Here is a 25,549-nt window from a genome sequence, read left to right on the forward strand (position 1 = left end):
AAATACAGACAACAAAATTGGTTAGTCCTGGGAACCAAGTGTAAGAAACATTCCTATCAGCAGCAAAAAAAAAATGTTGTTTATAATAGAAACAAAATAACTATAAATTTCCCCAAAATATTTAAATGTATTCTATTATAAATTGGATAACATTTTACAAAATCAGTTTAAAAATCTGTACAACAAAGATCAAGATTTAACTTTGTTAGTGAGTTTTTTTGGGAGTATTTCTTTTTATTCTAACACATTTTATTCTTTCCAGACAGAAAGATCCAAGTTAAACTGGTTTGTACAGACTCGTATCTAGACCCAGAGATAGCTCGATATGCTATGATAGAATGGCTACATATTTCAGGTATATTTAAAATAATCAGAATTCACATAGGTAGATAAATAGTGTCCCTCCCTCCCTGCCCTGGTTTCTAGTACGTATCTTCCTAAACTACATGTTCTCATTGCTTCATCTTCTGGGAAAGTTTTTATTGATTCCCACTTCCAGAGATTGTAAAATTTTCCCAGGTGATTACAACATAGGAAGTGCCAAGTCATGCTAAGATGTATTATCCTAAATAATTGCTACAACGCAGTGTGAGAATAATAAAACACACACGTATTAAAAAGAGACATTGAACAATCTTTCTCTTAGAAACAGTGTCTTAGTTGCCATATCTCCAAATATGCTTGTATGCCTGTTTTCCTTTCTTTAAACCTATTCAAGAGACAAAAACAAACAAACAAAAACAAAAAACAAAAGAGGGGGTTGGGTAGGAAAAGGAAAGAAAGAAAAAAGAAAACTGGAAGCTACTGGAAAAGTCAGATTCCATCAGAGCCACTTTGAAAATGCAAGAAACTGGTAGTTGTTAGTTACTGAACCTGCCGTGTATGGTAAAATCTAAATATTTAGAAAGTTAAAATATTTTCTGGAGTGGGAGGCAGGCAGGAAAGAGGATTAGGTAACAAGTGACCTAATATTAGGAGGTAGTTCTCCCTGAAGGACTGCCACAGAGGGGACAGCAAAAGGCCAGGCTTTCGAGACACGTCTACGCCCTACTGTGCTCTCTCTGAAAGCTTATTAAGGTACGTGAACACAGACAGAAGGACTCCATGTCTGATGAAGACAAGGTTCTTTTTCAGGAAGGAAGGAACAGGAGGACTGCGTTAGGTTCTTTAAGTACTGGTTTTGGACTTCCTTGGCTAATTAAATAAACACTTGACTAATGAATGCCTTCTTTGGAACAAAATATATTATTAAACTCAAAACAGCATCCACACCAAAGGCAAAAACTTATTCCTTAAAAGAAAATCTTTCATACGGTAGCCCATGGCTGGATATTTGTGGCTAAAGATAGCCATGAAATAACTGGTAAAGGTGCCCTTTCTTCACTTACCGTAAGCGATTTGTAACAACGTATGCAAACTGGCTAACCATCATTTGGACCAATTTTTTTCCTTTCTTGCAGATTTGGAGAAGAGGATGGCCCGAAAGTAAAAGGCAGGTCAGGGCCTCTTTGGTCTCCTTGTAGCAAGGCCAAAGCCCAGGAGAAGATACAGGTGAGTACGCGAAGGCTCAGACATTTTATATACCGCTCCTGTCAAATAACCAACAACTTCACCCGCTCCCTCCACAAGTTTTAGGGCAAACTGAAGCACAATGGGAAATTAATTTGCGATATACAATGTGAAGTAAAAATATCGGGTTCTACTTTGAGCAGCTCAGATGCCAAATAATATTACACAGTATTTGGGGATGGGAGGAGGGGTGGTGGCTAAGTAATCTAAATATATTTCTTAAAGCATGTCTCTCATCACACGTGGAGCTCTTCTGACTGTGTTCACGTACCCAGTAAGATTTGAGAGGGAGAACAGTCGGGCGTGGACGTGTCTTGAAACCCTGGCCTTCTGCTGTCCCCTCTGCGGCAGTCCTTCAGGGAGAATTACATACTAATTCCAGGCCACTTGTTACCTAATCCTCTTTCCTGCCTGCCTCCTACTCCCGAAAATCATTTTAACTTTCTGAATATTTAGATTTTACCAGCCATGGGTGTTCAGTAACAACTTCCAGTCTCTTGCATTTTCAAAGTGGCTCTGACGAAATCTAATTTTTCCAGTTGTTTCTGGTTTTCTTCTGTCTTCCTCTTCTTTCTCTATCTTTTTCTTTAAGACTAACAGTAATTCCATAAACATTTATTGAGTGTTCACTACCTCTAGGAATTGTATATTTGCCATGGAGAATATTAATACATGTTGAATTAGCCTAAATGATTACTTTATTTTACATTGTTAAGTAAAATTTTTCAAATATTTATTGATGAAGATAAGAAATAAACTATAAATCAGTGCTTAATATTTTGACATCTAATTGCAAATTCTTTTCTAAGAACAGGGAAAAATTAAATACATTTAAAAAGTAGTTAAATACTAAGTTACTTTATATATGAACACTAAGGTAAAGCAAAGTTTGTCGATGCAGTACACTGAAAACTAAGTTTGCCAACTCTGATTTATGCTTTAACATTACAATACTTTCTTGTACTTTATTTACAACTTGGTGCATTTATTAACATATATATTACTTACAAAATTTAAATCAGTCATATTTTACTTTATATTATAGAAGAATGCACCTTTACATGTTACAACACATTCATCCATCTCCAGAGAAACGGATCTAGTTGTATGGATGGGCATAATTTAATTAACTCCATTTTGAATATCACAAATACTTTAAACCAAACATGATATAATTTAGATGGTGCTGCCTATGGGATCAACCTGTACATATCCTCTAATCATAGTCTGTTTACTGACTGGGATTTTTTGGCTGTTCAAAAAGACTTTGATTTTGTGTCAAACTGCCTATTCTCAGTGCAGGTGACCACCTCCTTGCTCTTATTAACATTTTTTTCTGCATTTCAGGGGCACTATCCAGCAAGAACCCAGACAAATGTAATAAAAAGGTTGGATATACACTAATTTAAAGTCATGACAAAATCTTAGCCTCAGGTCTCATGCTAAACTCACTTTGCCCAGTTTCTTTGTTTAAATATTCTAATCACTTCTAGTCTAACTTTGTGATTTGCAGTTTTTTCTGTCTTATATTGGTAAAACTGAAACAATAATGTATGTGACAGAGTGATGGTAGTACTGAAATACTGGGCACTTTATTTAAAAAAAATCTGTTTTTTTCTTCATTTAGTCAACAAACCCCTAAGTGATACGTACCATGTGCCAAGATGCCAGGGCATACTGGGGGGAAGAAGACAGACAAAATCTTATACTGTCAAGTTATTTGCCTAAGCATGGAAGCAAAATAAATGTTTTCCATTTAAATTAGTGAGATTTAATAAATATATATAAATTATTTTTAAAAAAGGTCAAATAACAGGAAGAGTGCAAGATGAAAGCCAATTCTGACGCCTGATTTCACTCTTCAGGCTTTTATGCATATTTGTATAAATTAATATATGATATACACATTTTTTAAAAATCATATTTTAAATACTATTGTTCTTCTTGATGTTTTTCACTTATGACAATTTATCCCTGAGATCTTTTCCATCAGTACAAAATTCTCCTTCAGTCCTTTTAACAGTTAGTAGACAATGCAAAATTACCTCAAAAGTACTTACGCCAAAAGGTACACACAGGACTTTATACTTCCACCAACATTATTTTCCCACACTCTCTAGCATTAAGATGGCTCAAAAATTTTAATATCTCAACCAAAAAGATTAAAATGGTATCCATTGCTATTTTCTTTCATTTCTTTAGTTATAAGTACATTTAAACATTTTCCCCACGTTTCCTGAACAAAGATGCTAAGAAACAAGTCCTTTGATATAATCTTTGTTTGTATCATTACCTTTACCTTATTATTGAGTTTTTATCTTTTTCTTATTGATTTGTAAAACTTCTTTAACATTGGAGAAATTGGCACCCAAAGAAAAACAAGGTTTAAAGTATTTTTTTAACAGCACCTGATCATTTACTTAACACACACACACACACACACACTATTGAATGCTTTAATTTTCATCACTTTAACAATGTATCTTGTGGATCTTCTTATAATATAGTATCTAGAGCTTGACCTTATTCTTTTTAGTTACATAATATTCACTGTACCATATTTACTACAGCAATTCTCTATCAGAAGGCCTTTAGATTGTCTTTAATTATTTGCTATCATCAACAATGCTGCAAAGAACAGTCATGCACCTACACCTTTCAGTACACATACGCAAGTAGGGAGATCCTTTCATGAGCAAAACCTATGTACATTTAAAAATTTTGACAGATATTGCCTAAATTTCTCCACGATTGTATCCACTGATGGTTTCACCAATAATACTATAGCTACCTACTCACCCAGCCCCTCAATAAACTGAAATTGGTCAAATTATTTAAATCTAGGTCCTTGTCCTTTTCAACTCTTTACCTAGCTAGAATCTTCTCTTGGTCTTGCTGACACCCTGGCCCCTTGTCAGATAAGCTTCTGATTGATAGGACTTCTTCACAGGCGGTTTTCTCAGCCTCACACTTCAAAACCAACATAGCTCAACCTCATTATCTTGTGGTCTTCACTCAGATGTTCTCTTTCTTAATATCCCTGCAAAACTGGTGCCTTCCAACTGCCCCCAAGCATGGCCTTCCTGTTTTGCTTTTCTTTATAGCACATACCACCAGCAGACCTAATATACATAGAAAAGACAGGTATACACTGTATGATCAATTTTTTTGCTTATGATCTATCTCTTGCTACTAAAATGTAAACTTCATGAAGGCAGAGATTAACATGGTGTCCTATTGCTTAATCTTACTTTGCATAGCTGCACCATTTTACAAGCTTCGATCTATACCAACATCATGGTAGTAAAGCTTTAGATAATTTTAATTCATACAAATTATCCTCTCTAGGATGTTGTAACAATTAAATACTGAAAATATGCATGTTGCCCATATGTTGCTACAAGGTGCAGTGATTTTTAAACACTATTTTCTGTAGAATGTTTAACTAGAAAGGGAAATGACAAACTGCTTGATGTGAAATACTTAAGTATATAGTCTAGACCAGATAAAAAGGTTACGAAATAGGTAAACAGAAAGGAAAAGAACGTGAATATCATACACACTGACTCCTCTGAGATGATAGCTGTTGCTTTTCTCATCAGTGCATTCTTGTACCTTATTAGTAAAATAGTTCCTGATATAGTGGATACTAAAATAGAATTCGAGTCACTATCCACTACAACCAGCAAAGGATGCTGCTCTGTGAAAGAATGGCCTCCAGCCTGACCAGGCGGTGGTGCAGTGGATAGAGCGTCAGACTGGGATGCGGAGGACCCAGGTTTGAGACCCCAAGGTTGCCAGCTTGAGCGTGGGCTCATCTGGTCTGAGCAAGGCTCACCAGCTTGAGCCCAAGGTCGCTGACTCGAGCAAGGGATCACTCGGTCTGCTGTAGCCTCCGGTCAAGGCACATATGAGAAAGGAATCAATGAACAACTAAGGAGCCGCAACAAAGAATTAATGTTTCTCATCTCTCTCCCTTCCTGTCTGTCTGTCCCTATCTGTCCCTCTCTCTGACTCTTTGACACACACACACACACACACACACACACACACACACACACACACACACACAATGGCCTCCACACCTCTAATGGTGGTAGAAGTGCTTCGTGTACAGGCATCATGGAGAGGAACTGGACAGTATCAACATTTCTATTGCAATTTGATCCCTATATAATGCATATACCATCTCCAGTAATAAAGAACTAGAAACAACACAAATGTCTAAGTAATGGAAAAATATGCAGCCAGCCCCAACAATGACACACAATGCAGAAGCTCTTTTGTACTGCAATCGAATATATATGTATGTATGCTAAAATGTTTAAGATACAGTGCTAAGGAAAGAAATCAAGATATAGAACATTATGAATTATACACTACCATCTGTAAACAGATAAATTTTAAGACATTTAAAATTAGAAAAAATATAAATATAGTCGATCCTCATTTTTCACAGATTCTATATTTGAAAATTCTTTTACTCACTAAAATTTATGTCTAACCCCCAAATCAATACTTGAAGCACTTCCAGAGTCATTTATGGACACAAACAGAATGGCAAAAAATTTGAGTCATATGACTTGTATGTTTACATGTCCAGCTATAGTCAAAGCAATATCTCTGTCTCTTGTTTGGTCTCTCATATTGTAACGAAGTGTCCTTTTGAGGTATTATTTAGTGCCATGTCTTTCGCATTTTTGTGGGTTGTTAGTGATTTTGCTGTTTAAAATTACCCCAAGTGTTGAAATGTTGTCTAGTGTTCCTAAGCTAGGCTGTGATGTGCCTTATGTAGAAACTTCATAGAGTTTGTACTGGCTGTGCCACTGGCTATGAGTTCAATGTAAATGAATGAATAATATATAGTTGACCCTTCAATGTGGGGGTTAACAGCATCAACCTTCTACAGACTCGAAATCCATGTATAACTACTGTTGGCTCTCTGAGTCTGCAGATTCCCTGCCTCAGAGTGGACCCTTAAACAATATGGGTTCAAACTGTACAGTTCAACTGAAATGAAGTCAATTGACAAAAATCTATGTGGACCTACACAATCTCAATCAGCATTGTTTAAGGGTCAACTGTATATTATATAAGGCATCTTTATACAACTACACACATAAAACAAAGTTATGTTTTGATCAGTTGTGAAAAATGCTGTGACCAGAGGCTCTCGGGAACCTAATCCTGTATTTCCGCTAAGAGCAATAGTTCCATATTCACTAATTTCCTATTTTTGGTGACTTTATACAATATACCTACTACAAATAATGAGAATCAACTATATTTGTAATTGCATTCATGTGCACAGAACTTCTCTGTAAAGATACGCTGGTTATTCACAGGGAGGGGCACTGTGGTTCTGGAAGGGCTATATTTCTTTATATTAAATACTATGCTTTCAGTGCCTACTCTTGTGTACATTTTTTAATTTTAAACTGATCCTATTTTTAATTATTTTTTAAATGAATAAAATTAAAGTTAAAATAAATTAAAAGGACCTGGTTGCTTGGCTCAGCAATAGAGCATTGGCCTGGCCTGTGAATGTTCCAGGTTCAATTTTCAGTCAGGGCACAGAGGAGAGGTGATCAAATGCTTCTCCACTCTTCCTTTCCCATAGCTATGGTTTGATTAATTTGAGCACATTGGCCCCAGGTGCTGAGGATGGCTTGGTTGAGCTTTTGCCTCAGGTGCTAAAAATAGCTTAGCTGCCTGCAGCCCCAAATGGGCAGAGCATTGTCCCATAGGGGTTTTGTTGGGTGGATCCCAGTCAGGGTGCATGCGAAGGCCTGTCTTTCCCACTCTCACTTTAAAAAAATTAAACAATAAGTAAAGGAAGAAAAAAAGAAAGAAAGAAAGGGAGGGAGAAAGAAAAAAGAAAAAGAAAGAAGGAAGGAAGGAAGGAAGGAAGGAAGGAAGGAAGGAAGGAAGGAAGGAAGGAAGGAAGGAAGGAAGGAAGGAGAAAACTAAAAAAATGTTAATAGTAAAATGTTGAATAAATGTTTTTAGGGACTATCCACAGTAAAATTATAAAAATATTGTAGACAAACATTGTCCCTGGCCAGTTGACTCAATGGTAGAGTGTTGGCCTGGCATGTGGATGTCCTGGGTTTGATTCCAGGTCAGGGCACACAGGAGAAGTGCCCAGCTGCTTCTCCACCCTTCCCCCTCTCCTTTCTATTTTTCTCTTCCCCTCCTGCAGCCAAGGCTCCATTGGAGCAAAGTTGACCTGGGCACTGATGACAGCTCCATGGCCTCTGCCTCAGGCACTAGAATGGCTCTGGTTGCAACGGAGCAATGCTCCAAATGGGCAGAGCATCACTCCCTAGTGGGCATGCAGGAGTCTGTCTCTCTGCCTCCCTGCTTCTCACTTCAGAAAAATACAAAATAATAATAAAAACAGACAACCAGATACCAATTCTCCCTTAATTTTAGTCAGACTCAGTAAAGCTTTAATGTAGCTAATTCAGGAAGCTGTAACGAACCCTTTTGCTGAATACAGATATTTTAGATGATCTTTTCTCCCAGTAATTCTTTTTACCATTTTCCTTCTATGTTTGCTGCAAATAAAAATCAAAGCACATCCTAAAATGCTTCTGTCTCGACTCTGAACTAAAGACCAACTGAGCCATATTTTGGTTAAGGAAACATCTACTGGCAGTTTCTCCTCCTCATTTACCATGTTATAATTTCTATTGTTAGTCACCTTAGTTCTTTTATCAAAGCAGCTCCTGGGGCGCAGGCACCTTCACTGAAGATGGGCCATTTTAGAAGTGAATTTGCTACCTTTTTAAAAAATTTTTTCCATTGATTTGAGAGAAGGAAGGAAGGGAAAATGGGAACAAGAGAGAGAGAGAGAGAGAGAGAAGGAGAGGGAGAGAAAAAGAGGCATCAATTTGTTGTTTCACTTAGTTGTCCCATTTAGTTGTGTACTCATTGATCGCTTCTCGTCCGTGCCCTGATAGAGGGCTGAACCCGAAACCGCTGGCGCTGGTGCATCAGGTCAACGCTTTATATACTGAGCCACCCAGTCGGGGCCTAAATTTGCTATTTTTTTTTTTTAATCTTTAAAATTTTTTTTTATTGATTGACTTTATATAGAAGACAGAGAAAGAGAGAGAAAGGATGGAGGGGGGCAGGAAGCATCAACTTGCTTCTTGTATGTGCCTTGACCAGGTAAGCCCAGGGGTTCGATCTGGTAACCTTAGCATTCCAGGTCGATACTTTTTCCTCTGCACCACCACAGGTCAGGCTAAATTTGCTATCTTAAGATGAAAACTCCATAACAATGAATGCTTAACCACTGGAATTAATCTCAATGATACAGACACACAAGTTCAGAATCTCCATTTATAACACCTTATTAATAACATATTTTAATGTACCCAGAACACAATGTATGGCATAACAAATTCTATTCTTTACTGAACTTCTACTACATGTCAAGCACTTGACATAATTTAATCATATTCTCACAACTCTGTGAAGCAGTTACTGTGATATCCATTCAAGATGAGGAACCTGAGTCTTCAAGGGCTGGATAATTTACTCAAGGTCACTTAGGTAATAAGTGTCAGAGCTGGAATTTGAACTAAATGCCCTGTGTCCAAAGCCATGCAGAAAAAGGCTCCTTGTGAATGAGTATGAACCAGATCACTTAGATAAAAATAAACAGAACCAAACTGAGAAATAAAATGAACTCCAAACTAACAGATATGATTCAAATGTGTAATCAGTATTTGACCAATGTTTAGAAAGAAAACTGAAAGCAGCCTGACCAGGCGATGGTGCAGTGGATAGACCGTCAGACTAGGATGTAGAGGACCCAGGTTTGAGACCCCAAGGTTGCCAGCTTGAGCGCGGGCTCATCTGGTTTGAGCAAAGCTCACCAGCTTGGACCCAAGGTTGCTGGCTCGAGCAAGGAGTTACTTGGTCTGCTGAAGGCCCCCAGTCAAGGCACATATGAGAAAGCAATCAATGAACAACTAGGAACCGCAACGAAGAATTGATGTTTCTCATCTCTCTCCCTTCCTATCTGTCTGTCTTTTTCTGTCCCTCTCTCTAACTCTGTCTCTGCCACACAAAAAAATCTGAGGAAAATGATTCATTACCTTATCTCATCTCTGACTAGTCAGCTCTCAGCATGACCCAGAACCCCTAATCAAAAACCTATGATTGTGCCCTATATAATCTGTAACCTACATGCTATTCCCTCCAGGAAGCTTGGGCTTTTGATTATTAGCTTCCTGTTCTCCTGAATGGCACCATTCATAACAAAATAGCCAATATTTCTCCACTACAATTCTCGGTGTCTAGGGATTGGCTTTGCTGGCACCAGGTAGACGAACTCTTTCTGTTTTATAACACATTTGCTGAATTGAGTAAATGAAATTCTGGAAATAGTTACTGAACTCACCAAATATTATAGCAGGCTGGATTAAAAGTCAAGTCATCAATTAGTATAAAATGCTAGAAGAGTGATAATACAAGTCACAACTAACAGTATCATGAGAAAGTCTGGCAGCTTACCAAGAGTTAGGGGTTTTAAATACAAACATAAAAACTGTTTAGAAAAACTTTAAAGGTTTTATGAAGATGGTAGCAGTGAGTTGGGTTTTCTGGGTAAGTTTTAGAAGTAGCGAAGGGGGGGTAGTATTGCAGGTGAGAGAAACAAGGGGAAAGCATGGGATGGAAACACTTGAGAAATAGAAAGTGGTTCCATCTGCCAGAGTTGTGTAATCAGGAAAAAGGGAGAAGTAACTATGAGTCTGGGGCAGTGAGCTGAAGTCACATTGCAAAGAACCTTGTCCAAGAGGCTGAAAGTTTTAAGTGAATGCAATAGGCAATTTGGGAGTAATGAGGTTTTTAGGTAGAGTTGTAACACAAGGTTTCTGAATGCTTAATGAGGAGTTGTTTTTTTAAAAAAAAAATGTTGATTAGGAACTCTGCTGTTAACCTTGAAAGTAAGGCAAAATACAAACAGCTGCGCCTGACCAGGCAGTGGCACACTGAATAGAGCATGCAGAGGACCCCAGGTTCAAAGCCCTGAGCTCATCAGCTTGAGCACAGCCTCATCTGGCTCGAACATGGGCTTACCACCTTGAGCATGGGGTTGCTGGCTTGAGCATGGGATCATAGACATGACCCTATGGTCGCTGGCTTGAGCCCAAAGGTTACTGGTTTGAAGCCCAAGGTCGCTAGCTTGAGCCCATGGTCAACAGCTTGAGCAAGGGGTCACTCACTCTGCTGTAGCCCCCCGGTAAAGGCATGTATGAGAAAGCAATCAATGAACAACTAAGGTGCCACAGAGAAAAGTTGATGCTTCTCATCTCTCTCCCTTCCTGTCTGTCTCTATCTATCCCTCTCTCTCTGTCACAAAAACAACAAAAAACAGCTGCTCATAGTCACACCAGTAAAAGGTACCCTAGAAACATGGGACTGGGCAGTTAATGCCTGCAAAGTGCAAGGACCTAGTTTATCTGTCAAATTCTTGGGAGTTGTCTGGTCGGATAATACCAGAGTAATCCCTGAAGCAGTGATAGATAAGTCCAAGCATATCCCCAACCACAGACAAACAATTACAGGCCTTTGTAGGTCTCTTAGTGTAATGGCATGTGTTTATTCTCCATTTAGCCCAGACCATTTGTCCTCTGGACCAGCTCTGTTGGAAGGGGGCAGTCTGGGATGGGGCTTCTGAGGCAGAGTGGGCCTTTAAGGATGCCAAGTGGTCAGTGGCCCAGGCAAAGGCCCTATAAGTGGTTGATCCCAGTTAGAAAGGCTTGGATGAGACCTATGGCAGAGGAAGAGGCAACAGTGTACTCCAATAGGCTTCTGGTCCCAATGATGGAAAGGTGTTGAGACTCACTACTCCTTGGTGAAGAACAGCTAGCAGCTGTCTAGGCAGTCTTGCAGGCTTATGAATCCTTGCAGGGGCAGTGTGGGCAAGTCCACACTGCCTATCCCATAGCCTGATGGGAGGGCTCATGGGGGTTCATGCCCAAGTTGTGCATAGCACAAACTCCTACTCTGGCTAAATGGGGGGCCTATCTGGACCAAAGAGCTGTATTGAGTCCTCTGACTCAGGAGCTGCAACAAGTGTTGGGCTCCATTACCTTTGCAGAATTGCCAGATGCTGTGCAGGGGGTTGGTGTCACCCCTAGTCCCTATTGTGAAGGGATGTCTCCTTTACCACCAGATGCCTAGAATACAGATGGGTCTTGCCATGGTAGTCCTAGCAGCTGGACTGCAGTGGCTGTCCGCTCAGACACGGACGAAATGTGGGTCGAATTAGAGACAGGGCAAAGCAGCCAGTGGGCTGAGCTATGGGCAGTGTGGATAGTTATTACAGTAAGTATGGGGCTACATATTGATATGGACAACTGGGCTGTGTACCAGGGTTTCACATTGTGGCTCCTGAAATGGGGATAACAGAAGTGGCTTGTGGGGCACTGCTCATTCTGGGCACGGGCTATGTGGCAGGTTTGGTGGGCTCAGGCCCCACAAAACAGGTGTTTACCACTTGAGTGGGCATTGTTCCCTCCTAAGCCCAGGAAATGATGAGGCCAGTGCCCTGGCACAGGTACATAGACTCTGCTTCCCCATAACAGACCCTGCCATACAGTTGTACCAGTGCCTGGGGTATGCCAGTTCCAGAACCATGTTGCACACAGCCGGCCATTGGAGACTAGAGGTGGCCTCCACAGACGCACTACAAGCAGCATGACAGTGCCCAGCCTGTGCACACACACACCTGAAGAGGTTTGGGCGGTGGCCCAAGAATGGGCAGGCAGCCCATAGGGTAGCACCTTTGCAACATTGGCAGGTCGATTTTATAGGACTCCTGCCCACAAATGAAGGCCATGCTTACGCCTTGATGGCCATGGACATGGGCACTGGCCTCCTGTTTGTGTACCCTGCCATGAAGACCACACAGGAAACAACTATATGGGCTTTGGAACACTTGTGTGCCTTATATGGGCATCCCTTGAGCATTGCTAGTGACGAGAAACCCACTTTGAGAAACCCACTTTGACAGGCACTTGGTACAAACCTGGGCTGAGGAGATGGGTGTGGCCTGGCAGCTCCATATATTCTATAGGCCCCAAGCAGCATGAATGATTGCATGGTATAATGGACCACTGAAGGAAAAGGTATGCTTGGGCATTATCCCCTTAGTTTGTAGGGGTGGGCACAGCACTTAGCGATTCTACTATGTGCCTCTTCAATGGGCAACTCAGATGTACAGGGTTGTCCCGATAGACAGGATGCTACAGGGCGGACCTCAAGTTCTGCATTGGCAAGTAAGTACAAAGATGACCTGCTAATGACAAGAAACAGCCCTGCAGGTGCCCTACTCCTGCCAGCCCCCCACCCTGGAAAGAGAGAGGGGAGGTCCTATGGTCATGGCCATGGATAGTCATTGAGTTTGATGCTCCTTGGATTGCTTCAGTAACTCCCTGGGAGACGGGGCTAGAGTATCATTTACAAGTCTCCCCTACTCTTGTCACTTGGCCTCCGATGCTGACAGTTTCTGCCCCACAGCATGGTAAGGGTACCTTACTAAAGGGCACCCTTGCTGTGCCTGTTTGGACCATCTCCAGTACACCAGTTTTGTTCCCTGCCCCCACAGTAGAAATCCCTAAGGGCGAGGTGGCATTGAACCCACGACCAGGATGACCCCAGCTGCCTATTACTATCTTATTTTGTGATGAGAGAGTAGCTGTATCCTGCCGAAGGGGCACGACCTGCCTATAACAGTGTCTGTTTCCTTATTGTCTTTCCAGCCAGGATGATTTTGGCCAACAGCGTCATGTCTTGGGCACACACCTATGCTCAAGTATAAAGTGTGTCTCACTGTGGGGTATGAACCGAATTGCCTACTGGTGCCACTGGTGGATTCCTGTAGCACATCCAACAAGCGACTGCAGACAACTGGTCCTGGCTGGCTACTCAAGACCCATCAACAGGTGGCCTGAGATGCGACGTGCCACTGAAACACTGCTATGGCGTGACTACCGCAATCTGCGGCCGTTTATAGGATATGCTATCTGGAATGGGTGGTGAGGGCTTCTGGGAAAGCAAGTAGAACTCTGTGCAAAAGCTCCCCATTGCATAGAGCACAGTGGAAGACAGGACACTGCATGGCTGAGTGGATTCCCAAAGACTATGTGCAATACCACCCTTGTAACACAGCCTGGCCATTGGTGGAATGGTCAAAAGGACATCAGCACCAAACCAGTGGACATGGTACCTCCAGGTTACCTGTGGGTTTGCGGGGGTATAAATGGCCCTATCTCCCCACCAATTGGACTGGGAGGTGTACTTGGGGAAGACCCTATATTGTAGGGCAAGTCCTGAGGGCCATGCTGGAAATCCCACAGAACTGGGACACGGTGTACCACTGCTGGCACAGAGAGAAATGTACTGTTTGGTGGTTTTATCCTTTAGCTCTATTTTGCCCAGGGTGGGGGGCTACCTGGTTTGAGCAAGGCTCACTAGCTTGAGCCCAAGGTCACTGGCTTGAGCAAGGGGTCACTCAGTCTGCTGTAGCCCCCCGGTCAAGGCACATATGAGAAATCAATCAATGAACAACTAAGAAACCGCAATGAAGAATTGATGTTTCTCATCTCTCTCCCTTCCTGTCTGCCTGTCCCTATCTGTCCCTCTCTCTGACTCTCTCTTTCTCTCACACAAGAAAAAAAATTAAAAATAAAAATAAAATAAAATAAAGTAGAATTAGAACTGACGGCCTTAGCTGAGCACATGGCCCAGGCTTTGAATCAAACCCTGCAGGCCCTAACTCTGCTGATGGCTGAAACTACTCAGATGCGAAAGATGGTGTTACAAAATATGTTGGCCTTGAGTCTGTTGACAGCTGCCCAAGGAGGTACATGTGCTATCTTCTATGTAGAGTGTTGTAGGTATATACCAGATAATAAAAAAATGCAACCCAACCTCTGTAAGAAATAGATACCCAGGTATAAGCTATGCAGGCCCTCTCCCATGACCGCCTTCCATCGTGGTGGAATAAATAACTTCACATCCACCTCGAGGTGGAGCACAGTTTCCCTGGCTCTTGTGGCCAGCCTCCTAGTAGGAGGCTGCTGCTCCCTATACTGCTGTGTGGCCTATGGGCTCAAGGAGCAGCAGACTGTTTAAGGGGTGGAGTGTGGGGAAGCTGGTCTCCCCAGAACTGGTAAATAGCCTACAGAAGGTAGAGTGAGCATGGATAGGTCTGCTATGTCAGATCTAGCCATGCATGGCTAAGGGAAACAGCAAGGGACAGTAGGCATGTGCGCCCATCTTGCCTGACCTTCACTTATGTAACCTTCTCTGTAATCATGGCTTGGTGCCACTGTTGTGCGATTTTACTATAAAATACCCGTGCACTGCGTCAGGCTGCCGTGGTGGCTGCCGACGTATTGCTGTAGTTGCCACTGCCGCTCAATAAAGCATCTCCTATCTGCCTACAGTTCCGCATGTCTTTTTTCAGCTGCCGGCCTCTCGCAGCCTTCTATCCCTTGTCTCCAAACTCAGAGCTGACAACTATCCAATGTTTTAATAGCACTGCAAGAAACAGGGTGGGTAGGCATGAGCTGGCTTACCCAGTTCACGGAGGAGCACTTTAGCCATCCTCTTTAACATGTGGTGCAGTGTGGGCCTCGAAGAGCATGGCTTCAGGTCTTAGGAGCTGGGCATGCTGGAGATCTAATCCCCATTCAGTTCACACACTTGCTGTGGAGCAGAGGTGATTTAATCACCTATTTCAGACTCAGTTTTCTCAGCTATAAAATCATTATATGCATTCCTGTCAGGATTATCAGGAGGTTTTCTGAAATGAGGTATGTGGAGGTTGCCAGGTAACACCTGATTTGAAAAACTGAACATTTTTTACCCACACATGAGAAAGAATCCAAGATAAATTCCTAGGGACAACCCCACATCCTCTCCCTATACACTTTGTTCCACCAGGGAAGGTGGGAGGTGGGCGTGGTCTTCTCCAAGCAACAAGACCAATTAAGCTTCTCTAATTCCTAATAATCTATCAACTGATCTTGTTTTCGAAACACAGCTGCCTTCTGCATCAGGGACACAGAACCCCAGCAATTCTGGGACAGTTTATCAGCAAAACCAGCTCTGAGCCGATCTTCGGGGAAGATACTGTCAGCATTAGCCTCTCCTTTGGGTCCTGTAAATTCTAGCATGTTCTCAGGTGAGATCACAAGGAAGTGGCCTGGGCCACATAAATTTGACCCTTGGGGTGTTCTATTCTTTAGACATTACATCACTGACTTCTTTCCAAAGTTTCCTATGTCTTTGATCCAGACCTTGGTTTGTCCTTAACTTATTGATAGAAAAATAATCTAGCTTTCTTTACCAAAAATAGATATCAAATACCAAGAACTTTTCTAAATTCTTATGTTTCTACTTTTACCCTGGCTGACAGGAAGCAAGCGAACCACACTCCCTCTTAATCCGAACACCTTGTAAACCATCACGGTTAGCATATAGAGCATACAGTCTTCTCCCGGTTCTCCTTTTCATCAATCCAACTACAAGCTTTCAAGGTACCTGCCTCTTAACACCTCACGACCTAGTGATTTTTTTCTTCAAGTTACTATAATTCCTGTATTCCAGAACTTGAATATTTGTTCTGCCTTATGGCATTTTACCTGCGTTTTGCATGGGCATTTGCCTTCTTGAATGTATAGTACTTCTTGAATGTATAGAGGGTCTGTGTATCACTTGTAAGACATTGCCTTCTCCCTTTTCTCCTGCATGTCAGACACACTCTGATCTTTTACAATTCACTCTGATCTTTTACAATTCTGGGGTTGGCTTAACCCCAGAACAAACTGAACAGCTTGGATGCACACAGCTGATGAAAACTAAGGCATCCGAGTCTCTCTATGCACAAAAATATTAGGTGCATAGGGACACGCTTTTGGTACCATGACTTAATCCCATCTTCAAAAGACAATCACAATTAGAATTTTGATATGCATGTGGTCAAAATGATGCTAACTGTATATGTTTGTTGTGTAGGCAGCTAGTTAGATATCAATGAACGAGAAGGGAGTTAGATTTAATTTAGCCAAATTAACTAGGAAGCTACAGCTTCACAGACACCCCAGGGGACAGCTACATCCTCTGCCAAAGGATTGCCAAAGGGATTTAATCCCTTAGTTGGCTTTCCAATATCCCCAGGTAACAACTGGTCCTTTCCACAGACTAAGGGGTGGCATTGGGGGGAAGAGGGCCAGCAATGGGGAAGTTCCTCTGCTGAGGCATGTGCAGTATCAGCCAAAATGGCGACCGGGAAGGGGAAGATCCAGAAAAAGACCAGATAGGATAAGGGCATGAAACCCTGAAAATCCAGCAAAGGGACTCGATAGGAAGAGGCACCAGCACAAGCAGAGGAGAGTTAAGAAGAAGATTGGTTAATCTGAAAGAAGGCTTACCCCTTCCCAAACCCAAGAAAATATAATATAATCAAAGCTTAACAAAGACACAAGGTGTTTTCCCCTAATTCCTCTAATGATGCTCCCAACTAGTCATTTGCTCATCTGTAATGCCAGTGACCAAGGCTAGGCAGATTCACATTGAATTTGGGCAGACGGTAGAGGAACTACAGAGCTGTAAAGCATTGGACCATTCCCATTTAATACAGTGTGTCCGTAAAGTCATGGTGCACTATGACTGGTCACAGGAAAGCAACAAAAGACAATAGAAATGTGAAATCTGCACCAAATAAAAGGAAAACACTCCCAGTTTCATACCTATTCAGTGCAGTTCAATGTGGGCTCACGCACAGATTTTTTAGGGCTCCTAAGGTAGCTATCTCGTATAGCCTCTACAAACTCGTCACTGACTGATGGCCTACCAGAATGGGGTTTCTCCACCAAACTGCCGGTTTATTTCAACTGCTTATCCCACTGAGTAATGTTATTCCTATGTGGTGGTGCTTTGTTATAAATGCACCGATATTCACATTGCACTTTGGTCATGGATTCGAATTTAGTGAGCCACAGAACACACTGAACTTTCCTCTGTACCGTCCACATCTCGACTGGCATGGCCCTGGGCTGCTCCGCTGTATACACGGTGTTACATCATCATCATCTGCGCATAAGCACATGCTGCCACTCATCCTACAGAAACTGGGAGGGTTTTCCTTTTATTTGGTGCAGATTTCACATTTCTATCGTCTTTTGTTGCTTTCCTGTGACCGGTCAAAAGTGCACCATGACTTTACGAACACACTGTAGATTCTTGCAATGGCAGACAAGCTAAACAAGCAGGGGAAAACCACTTCTCACGGGAGCAGATGAACAAACAGAGAAATGGCCCCTCACAGTGGCGGGCAAGCTATCTGGAATCCACCCTGAGTAAAAGTACCGGTAGCCTTACATAGGCTATACACACGTGGCTCTACCACATGCTCACGCACTAATCATGCGAAATGTAAGCAAGCCAGCCTAAATGAGCAGTTTTCTCAACTCCTCTTAGGGTTGCTGGCCTCCCAATCTACATGACAGGTATCTTCCACGATGGCCCCTGTGTGAGGAGTGAGGTACACAACATAAACAGAAACAGCAACAGCACAGCTATACAAAAATGACAATAATTACAAAGGAGCCTTTCACAATATCTCCTGAGCACTGCACCCAGGGAGTTACCTGGAGGCCCATCTCTAGGTCTCCTACCTCACAGTGCCAACAAGGCCACCCATCATAGGTGGGGAACCTATACAGTCCAGGGCCATATCCATGGAAGAACATGTCCTTGGTGCATCTCTGCAATGGTACAAGAGGGTCTCCACAGGTGCTTCCCCCCCATCAGGGTCTCTCATACTGTCTACAAGCAGCACATCCATCCAGTAAGGGAGCCAGTGCCCCACTCTTGTTACAGTCGCTGCTTCAAGAGTCAATTACACCACTCAACCATCAGTCCACGATAGTGCAATCACCAAGGTAAAGGTCCATTACAGGCAACTAGCCTTACAGCTCTTTGAAAACGGACCTCAGGGTCTTTCCATAAATTCTGTCTGTTGCCACAAACCCCATCCAAACCCCTCAGCAAGCTTACAAGGCCTGGTGAGGGTCAAACACATTCAAAGCCTGTGTCACCTTGACAGTTCATTTAAGTGCTGCAAAAGCTCCTATTATCTTCTAAGACCAACACCTACTATTCATTAGAAGGGGATCAGTGGATTGCCAATTTCACACGGAACCTCATGATCCCTACCTGTCGGTGGCCATTAGATGGGTCCCTTGGCCTTCCCCCTATTCAAACTGGAACAACGGGTCTTAGGGATCCTCCTCTCCCTGAGCTATCTCCATCATATAATCTTGCAACCATGCAGGCCGAACACCAGCCATTTTCTTGGCAGCTGCCAGGACCACCCACTTCCCCTGATTTTTCAGTGGCTAGGACCTATTCTGGCTTAAGCTGCAACCAAAGCTCCAAAAGAACTTTATTAGCTCTAATTTCTCTTTATCTTCCCCAGCCACAATCAGATCTACCCACATCTGTGAGTAACATTTATAGGCCCATTTCTCTTGTTAGTTGGGGGGGAGGGGCAGCACAGGCAAGTACAGCCTTATGGTACTATGATGCCTCCACCTCCACCAAATCTGCCACTGTCTGTATAACAGTGTTGATGGGCTGCCCTACATAGGGGCTCCAGATAGCCACTAGTGACCCAAAAAGAGCAAATGGGGGATTACAGAGAACAAGATCCCTCATCCTTGTCATAAATACTTCCTCATCTAGTTCATGGGACCTCAGGTTGAAAGCAGCATTCTTCATACCTAGCGGGAGGACCCACTGCAGCTCAGTATATGACTGCCACTGACTTACTGCCCCAGCAAGTCTCCAGCATTCTGCCAGACCATACAAATGGCAGCCATCACCCATTCTAGTAGTGTATGGTTTCTTGGGTTGTCAGAGCAGTTCTGAAGATGCTGCCTCAAGGAAGAGCGTGTGATAATAACAGCCAGTTTCTCCATCTCTGTTCTGTAGAGCATGATGCTATCCACCCTCTATGTCCCACAACTGCAGCAACCAAGCTGCCATGGACTCGATGGGTTTCTGCCTGAATTTTGCCTATAACTCCACCAACTCTGTCTGGGTGTGGGGCCAGACCACAGAGTGCTCAACTACTTGTGGAGGGGGTGTTGCCTTTCCCTGAGGCACTTTTGGCTGCTGGGTTTTTACCTTCTGGGTTACAACCAGCCCTGCTCTGAGTGCCGATGGCAGTTTCAGCCCAAACCTCCAGAGGAGGAGGAGTTGAAAACACCGGCTACTGCTGACTCAGAGCCACTCCACCAGCACAAATGCAGCTCCTTCTTCAGTGACCACTTCGGCTTTTGCGGCTGCCGGCTCTAGGTCTAAAGTTGAAATTCAAGCTCTTAACCCTGCAGTTGTTTCTCTAACTGCAATTGCCAGCATTTGGCTTCTAGGGCAAACTGGATCTCTCTAATTCCTTCTCAAGCAACAGTTCCAATTCCAGTTGCTGTTGGTATTCAGCCTGCAATTCAAATTGAAGCTCTCCAAAGTGATCACCTCTTTCTCCAGCACTCATTCCAGTTCAAGCTGTCATTGGTTCTCAGCCTGTAGCCTGAACTGGAGTTCTCAAATTCAGTTCTTTCTCCAGTGACCATTCCAGCTCATGCAGTTGTTGGTGCTCAGTCTGCAGCTCAGCCTGGACCTCTTGGTCTCTAGCAGCTTCTCACATAAAGCTTTTGGTTTCTTCTCGCAAGGCTGTAAAAAACACCCAGCCCACAGCCCCCAACAGGATAGCCACAGGAAACCATATGCTGGAGAATGACCACCTCTCTATTCCACCTTTCAAGGGTGCTGGTGGCTCCATACCAATCTGATCCAAACCCTGCCCACTATGCCAGATATAATGCCAGTGTCTGAGGCCAGGCAGGTTCACATTGGATTCGGGCAAATGGTAGAGAAACTGTGGAGCTGCATTCTTGTTTAATAGATTCTTGCAATGGCAAATGAGCAAACAGGAAGGGGAAAACCACTTCTCATGACAGCAGGCAAATGAACAGCAAAACGACCCCTCACAGTGGTGGGCAAGCAATCCACCAAATAGCCCCTGGTAGTGGCAGGAAAGCCATCTGCAATCCGCCCTGATGGCAAGCACCCGTAGCTTTACATAAGCTATACACACATGGTTCTGCCAAGTGCTTGTGCTCTAACCATGCAGAATGCAAGTGAGCAACTGTAACACAGCTGTTTTCCCAGCACTCATCCTAGAGTATCAATGTGTGGAACATTTACTCCTGACCATTTATTAGATGCAATGAGAATAAATTCTCTCTCTGATTTCTAGACCTTCAGTAGGCTGTAGTAATATAATTTGCCCTATTATTAAATAGTACATTTCACTCAGCCTATGGCTGCATTCTGCCAAACAACTTCCTAAGCTGTACAAAATTCCTCAGTTAACTGGTTGATTCTTCTACTAGATTCTCTGGCAACAACAGCAACAAAAAGATAAATGACATTACCTTCGATGTAAATTAAAAGACTTAACATATCTGAATATGAAGCCATTTTTAAATATGTAATTTTCATAACATGCATGCTGTCAATTTTCAACATGAATCAAAAGTAAATATTAAAATTTCAGATGGCATCTCTTTTTGTGTATCACCATACTGAATCAAATTGGACTTCCTGAGAGCTTTCTATTGACCTTGGGTCCCTTCCTGCATCGAACTTGGCATTCCTAGTGTTAAAACAAATTCATGAGCCTGACCAGGTGGTGATGCTGTAGATACAACATTGAATTAGGACACTGAAGACCCAGATTTGAAACCCCAAGTTTTCTGACTTGAGTGCAGGCTCATGAGCTTGAGCGTGGGGTCACCAGCTTGAGTGTGGAATCATAGACATGACCTCATGGTCATTGGTTTGAGCCCCAAGTTGCTGAATTGAGCAAGGGGTCACTGGCCTGGCTGGAGCCCTCTAGTCAAGGCACATCAGAGGAAGCAATCAATGAACAACTAAAGTGCCACAACTGCAAGCTGATGTTTATCATCTTTTTACTTCCTGTCTGTCTGTCTGCCTGTCCTTCTCCCTTTCTCTCCTTGTCTCCCTCTCTAAAACAACAAGAAACAAAAACAGTACATATTCACGAGACTGGATCCACTTTCCTTCCATTAGACTTATCAGTCACAGACGCAAAATCCACAGGTATAGAATATACATATTAAAAGCAAAGAAAACTGTCACATATATACTGCATCTTTACTTGCATTTTTACTCTCACCCTAGATTCAGTTTATCTATGTATATCAATCAATCCCAAGAAATTCAATGCAGTGAATGAACATAATTATTCATATTGGGTGCAATTGAGTGCTAACTTGCTATCAATTAACCAAAAATTCCTTTCCCTTCTTTATACTTCTCTAAAATGGGATCTTATAGACCATGTCATTTCAGAATATGTACATTCCATGTGTAATTTCAGGTTACAGCAAAAGTAAAATTTATAATAAAACTAAAAAGACAAACAGGATCATTGTTGGGCTCATACCTTATATATGAAACATAAAAGTATAATGTTCTCACCTATAAAACGGAGATGAAAATTCCTACTTCACAGGGTTGCAATGAATGGATCATGAGATAATGTGAATATACTGTGCTAAATGTTAAATATTGACACTTTAAGCAATCATAACAATACAAGTAAAATTTATAGAGCATCAGTGAATACTTTGCATACATTAACTCATTTATTCAATGCAACAATAATATTGGGTTAGTATTATTATGTTCCTCATTTTACAGAGAAGGAAATTGAGGCTCAGGAGGTGAATGACACATTCTTATAGCAGTGATCCTAGTACTTTGTCAAAATTGGCTCAATGTTTAGAAAGCTCATGTGATGTAATGTGTACAATTCTTCTTTCTTAATCATTTGTTTGTACTTTGTTTAGAAATTATTCTTTCATGTCTGACCAGGCGGTGGTGCAGTGGATAGAGCATCAAACTGGGATGCAGAGGACCCAGGTTTGAAATTTTGAGGTTGCTGGCTTGAGCGCAGGCTCATCTGGTTTGAGCAAGTCTCACCAGCTGGAGCCCAAGGTCACTGGCTTGAGCAAGGGGTCACTCAGTCTGCTGTAGCCCCCAGTCAAGGCACATACGAGAAAGTAATCAATGAACAACTAAGGTGCTGCAACAAAGGATTGATGCTTATCATCTCTCCCTTCCTGTTTGTCTGTCCCTATCTATCCCTTTCTCTGTCCCTCTCTGTCTCTGTCACACACACAAAAAAAATAAGAAATCATTCTTTCACTTCCATTAGGTTGGTATTTAGAGCTCTTAAAGATTAAGGAGTAATTTACACAATAATTTACATTTAACATCACTACACATAAATCAATATTTCTACTTTCTAATAAGATCACTCTGTGTGTGAAGAGTCATGTAAAAAGTACCAACATGAATTTTGGAGCAGCCTTAAACCTTTTCTTTCTTCTCAGAGTGTATGTTCTTACACTAGCACAGCTGAGGGCAACCTAACAATCAACCCCCACCTTTGAGAACAGAAAAGTTAACCTGATACTGTTTGTAGGGCAATATGCCTGGCTCTGAGAAAAAAAACAAGACTGGTATAAGCATCTCAGTGCAATCAATCTCTTTATCAGCAGTCCAAGGTTAGGCAAAGAAATCCCAGCCTGTGCTAGTGAATGGTCCAGGAGTGAGACATGTGATCCAATGAGATGAAGCCTGGCCAATGAGATGAAGTTATAGCGATAACAAATGCAAATCCTTACATACTGTGTTTCCCCATGTATAAGACATACTTTTTTTCAAAAAATTAGGTGTCTAAGAACTGGGTGCATCTTATACAGTGGTTGTAGATTTTTTTACTTGCATTTCCTGCTTTTCTGCACCTATTTTTGTGCTTATTGTTGCAGACAGTGATTTGTCATCAGACACAGATGAGGACAAGCTAATGGATGAGAGTTTTGACAGTGATGAGGAGTGGTATGATTTTTATGATGAATAAAACTTGAGTTCAATAACTTTATATAATACTTTTTTTTTCAAATTTTGGGCCCCAAAATTAAGGTGTGTCTTATACATGGAAGTAAGTGTCTTATACATGAGAAAATACGGTAAACTTACTAAGAGGAAGCTAGTTTGGAAGGTTCTCGTTGGTAAAGAAGAGAACTAAAAGAAGGCTTCTTTGTTGTTGCCCCTCTCTTCTGCTTGGGAAGTTGTAGTAAGGACAGATGTTTGATGATTTAGCAGCTATCTTATGATCACGAAGAAAATACTGCTGATAACATTAAAAATGGCAAGGAATAAAAAAGAACCTCAGATAGAACCCAGATCATTATTGAACAAGTGAACAACAGAGGCTCCCAATCAGACTTATTTTTATATAAAACAATTAACTATTTTATGTTTAATTTACATTTACTACTTGCAGTTGAAAGTACCTCAACACAAGCTCCTTGATTGGTGAGTATATTCTGTACAGCTCACTGATGAGTATTATTACACAGAGAACACAATCCATGAAGAAAATAATCTGAAATTTATCACATTTTAATTCCACTGGTCAAACTGAAACCATTTTAATACCTTTATTTCATGTATTTGTTGTTGTTGTTCTATTAAGGCTACTAGTTTTATCCTTCTAAGAATAATAGAAACAAATAATGCTGACTATCTATCTGACATGCATCTATCTCCTCAAGCTTGTCATATGTCAACTGGAACATTACATTAAAGCAGCAATTTTCAACTGGTGTGCCACAAGAATTTTGAAAACATTCAGTACCTCACTATTTAGTCAGGGGCACTGACTTCTCTTCCCTAGATTGTCAAATAAAAAAATAACAACAACCAACACAACAATAGCCATCTGGATCCGGTGTGAAAGAATCAAAATTATACCTATTTGTTTTGTCAGATCGGCAAAAAATATCTTTTTTGGTGTTCTGTAGAATTTTAGTAATTACTGTATTTTTCACTTCATAAGATGCACCTGACCATAAGACACACCTAGGATTTTAAGGAGGAAAATAAGAAATAAAATATTCTGAACCAAATGGTGTGTTAAAATATTTAATAAAATTATACCACAATATTTCAACAATGTAAACTCAACAGCAGTATTAACAACCATTAGCACTGTTATTAACAAATGAGAAGAGACTTTAATGTTCAAATACTCTTCTAGTTGTCCGGGAACCCCGGGACTCATCATCGTTAGTGTCAGAATTTAAGAAACTCAGTTCCTTACAATCACTGGTATCACTTTCTTTGCTATTTCCATAGATGATACCATCTTCAGTGCCATCTAAGGCATTGCTAATGCCACATTTTTTGAATGACTATACCACGGTTTCATTCTTCATTGACTGCCATGATGTTTTCACCCATTCACAAACGAGTGATAGTGGGTCTCTTCATTCATCCAGTTGGTAGCAGATTATGACTACTAGCAGCCATCCATTTGTTCCACTCTTCTCGCGTAAAGACTTTAAATGGTTTGTTGATAGAAACATCAAGAGGTTGCAACTGGCTGGTAAGATGCCCAGGAATTACAGCTAGATGAGTCTACTTCTTTAAAGTTTTTTTTCTTGTGGTTTTGCTAATATGTGCTGTAAACTGTTCAAGCACCAATACAGCAGCAGGTGATGTCAGCACTTCACACAGAGCTCCAGCAGCTGCAGTGCAGCCCTCCACCGCTGCAGTGCACCTCTCACATCTGCCCTCGATGATGCCAGATGAATGCGTCCACACAACGTCACTTGTCTTCCCTCCTGTGCTGCATGCAACTGTGGAAACCAGAACCAGGAGATCACTCAGCAGATGCAGGGGTTCCGCACGCTGCCATGGCGGGTATGATTACACTCCCGCTGGGGCTCATTCTACATATGTTTACAGGTGCAATGCCCTGCAGCAGCTAAAAAAAAATGAACATTTGCTC

At 41.8% G+C, this 25,549-nt stretch overlaps 1 protein-coding gene across 5 annotated transcripts in view; it reads right to left on the reverse strand.

Moving 5' to 3' along the window:
- Positions 1-25,549, reverse strand: part of ELOVL6 (ELOVL fatty acid elongase 6) — a 164,163-nt gene that overhangs the window by 112,900 nt on the left and 25,714 nt on the right. The window lies entirely within an intron of this gene.

This window comes from Saccopteryx leptura, chromosome 5 (assembly GCF_036850995.1).
Source record: "Saccopteryx leptura isolate mSacLep1 chromosome 5, mSacLep1_pri_phased_curated, whole genome shotgun sequence".
Taxonomy (NCBI): Eukaryota; Metazoa; Chordata; class Mammalia; order Chiroptera; family Emballonuridae; genus Saccopteryx; species Saccopteryx leptura.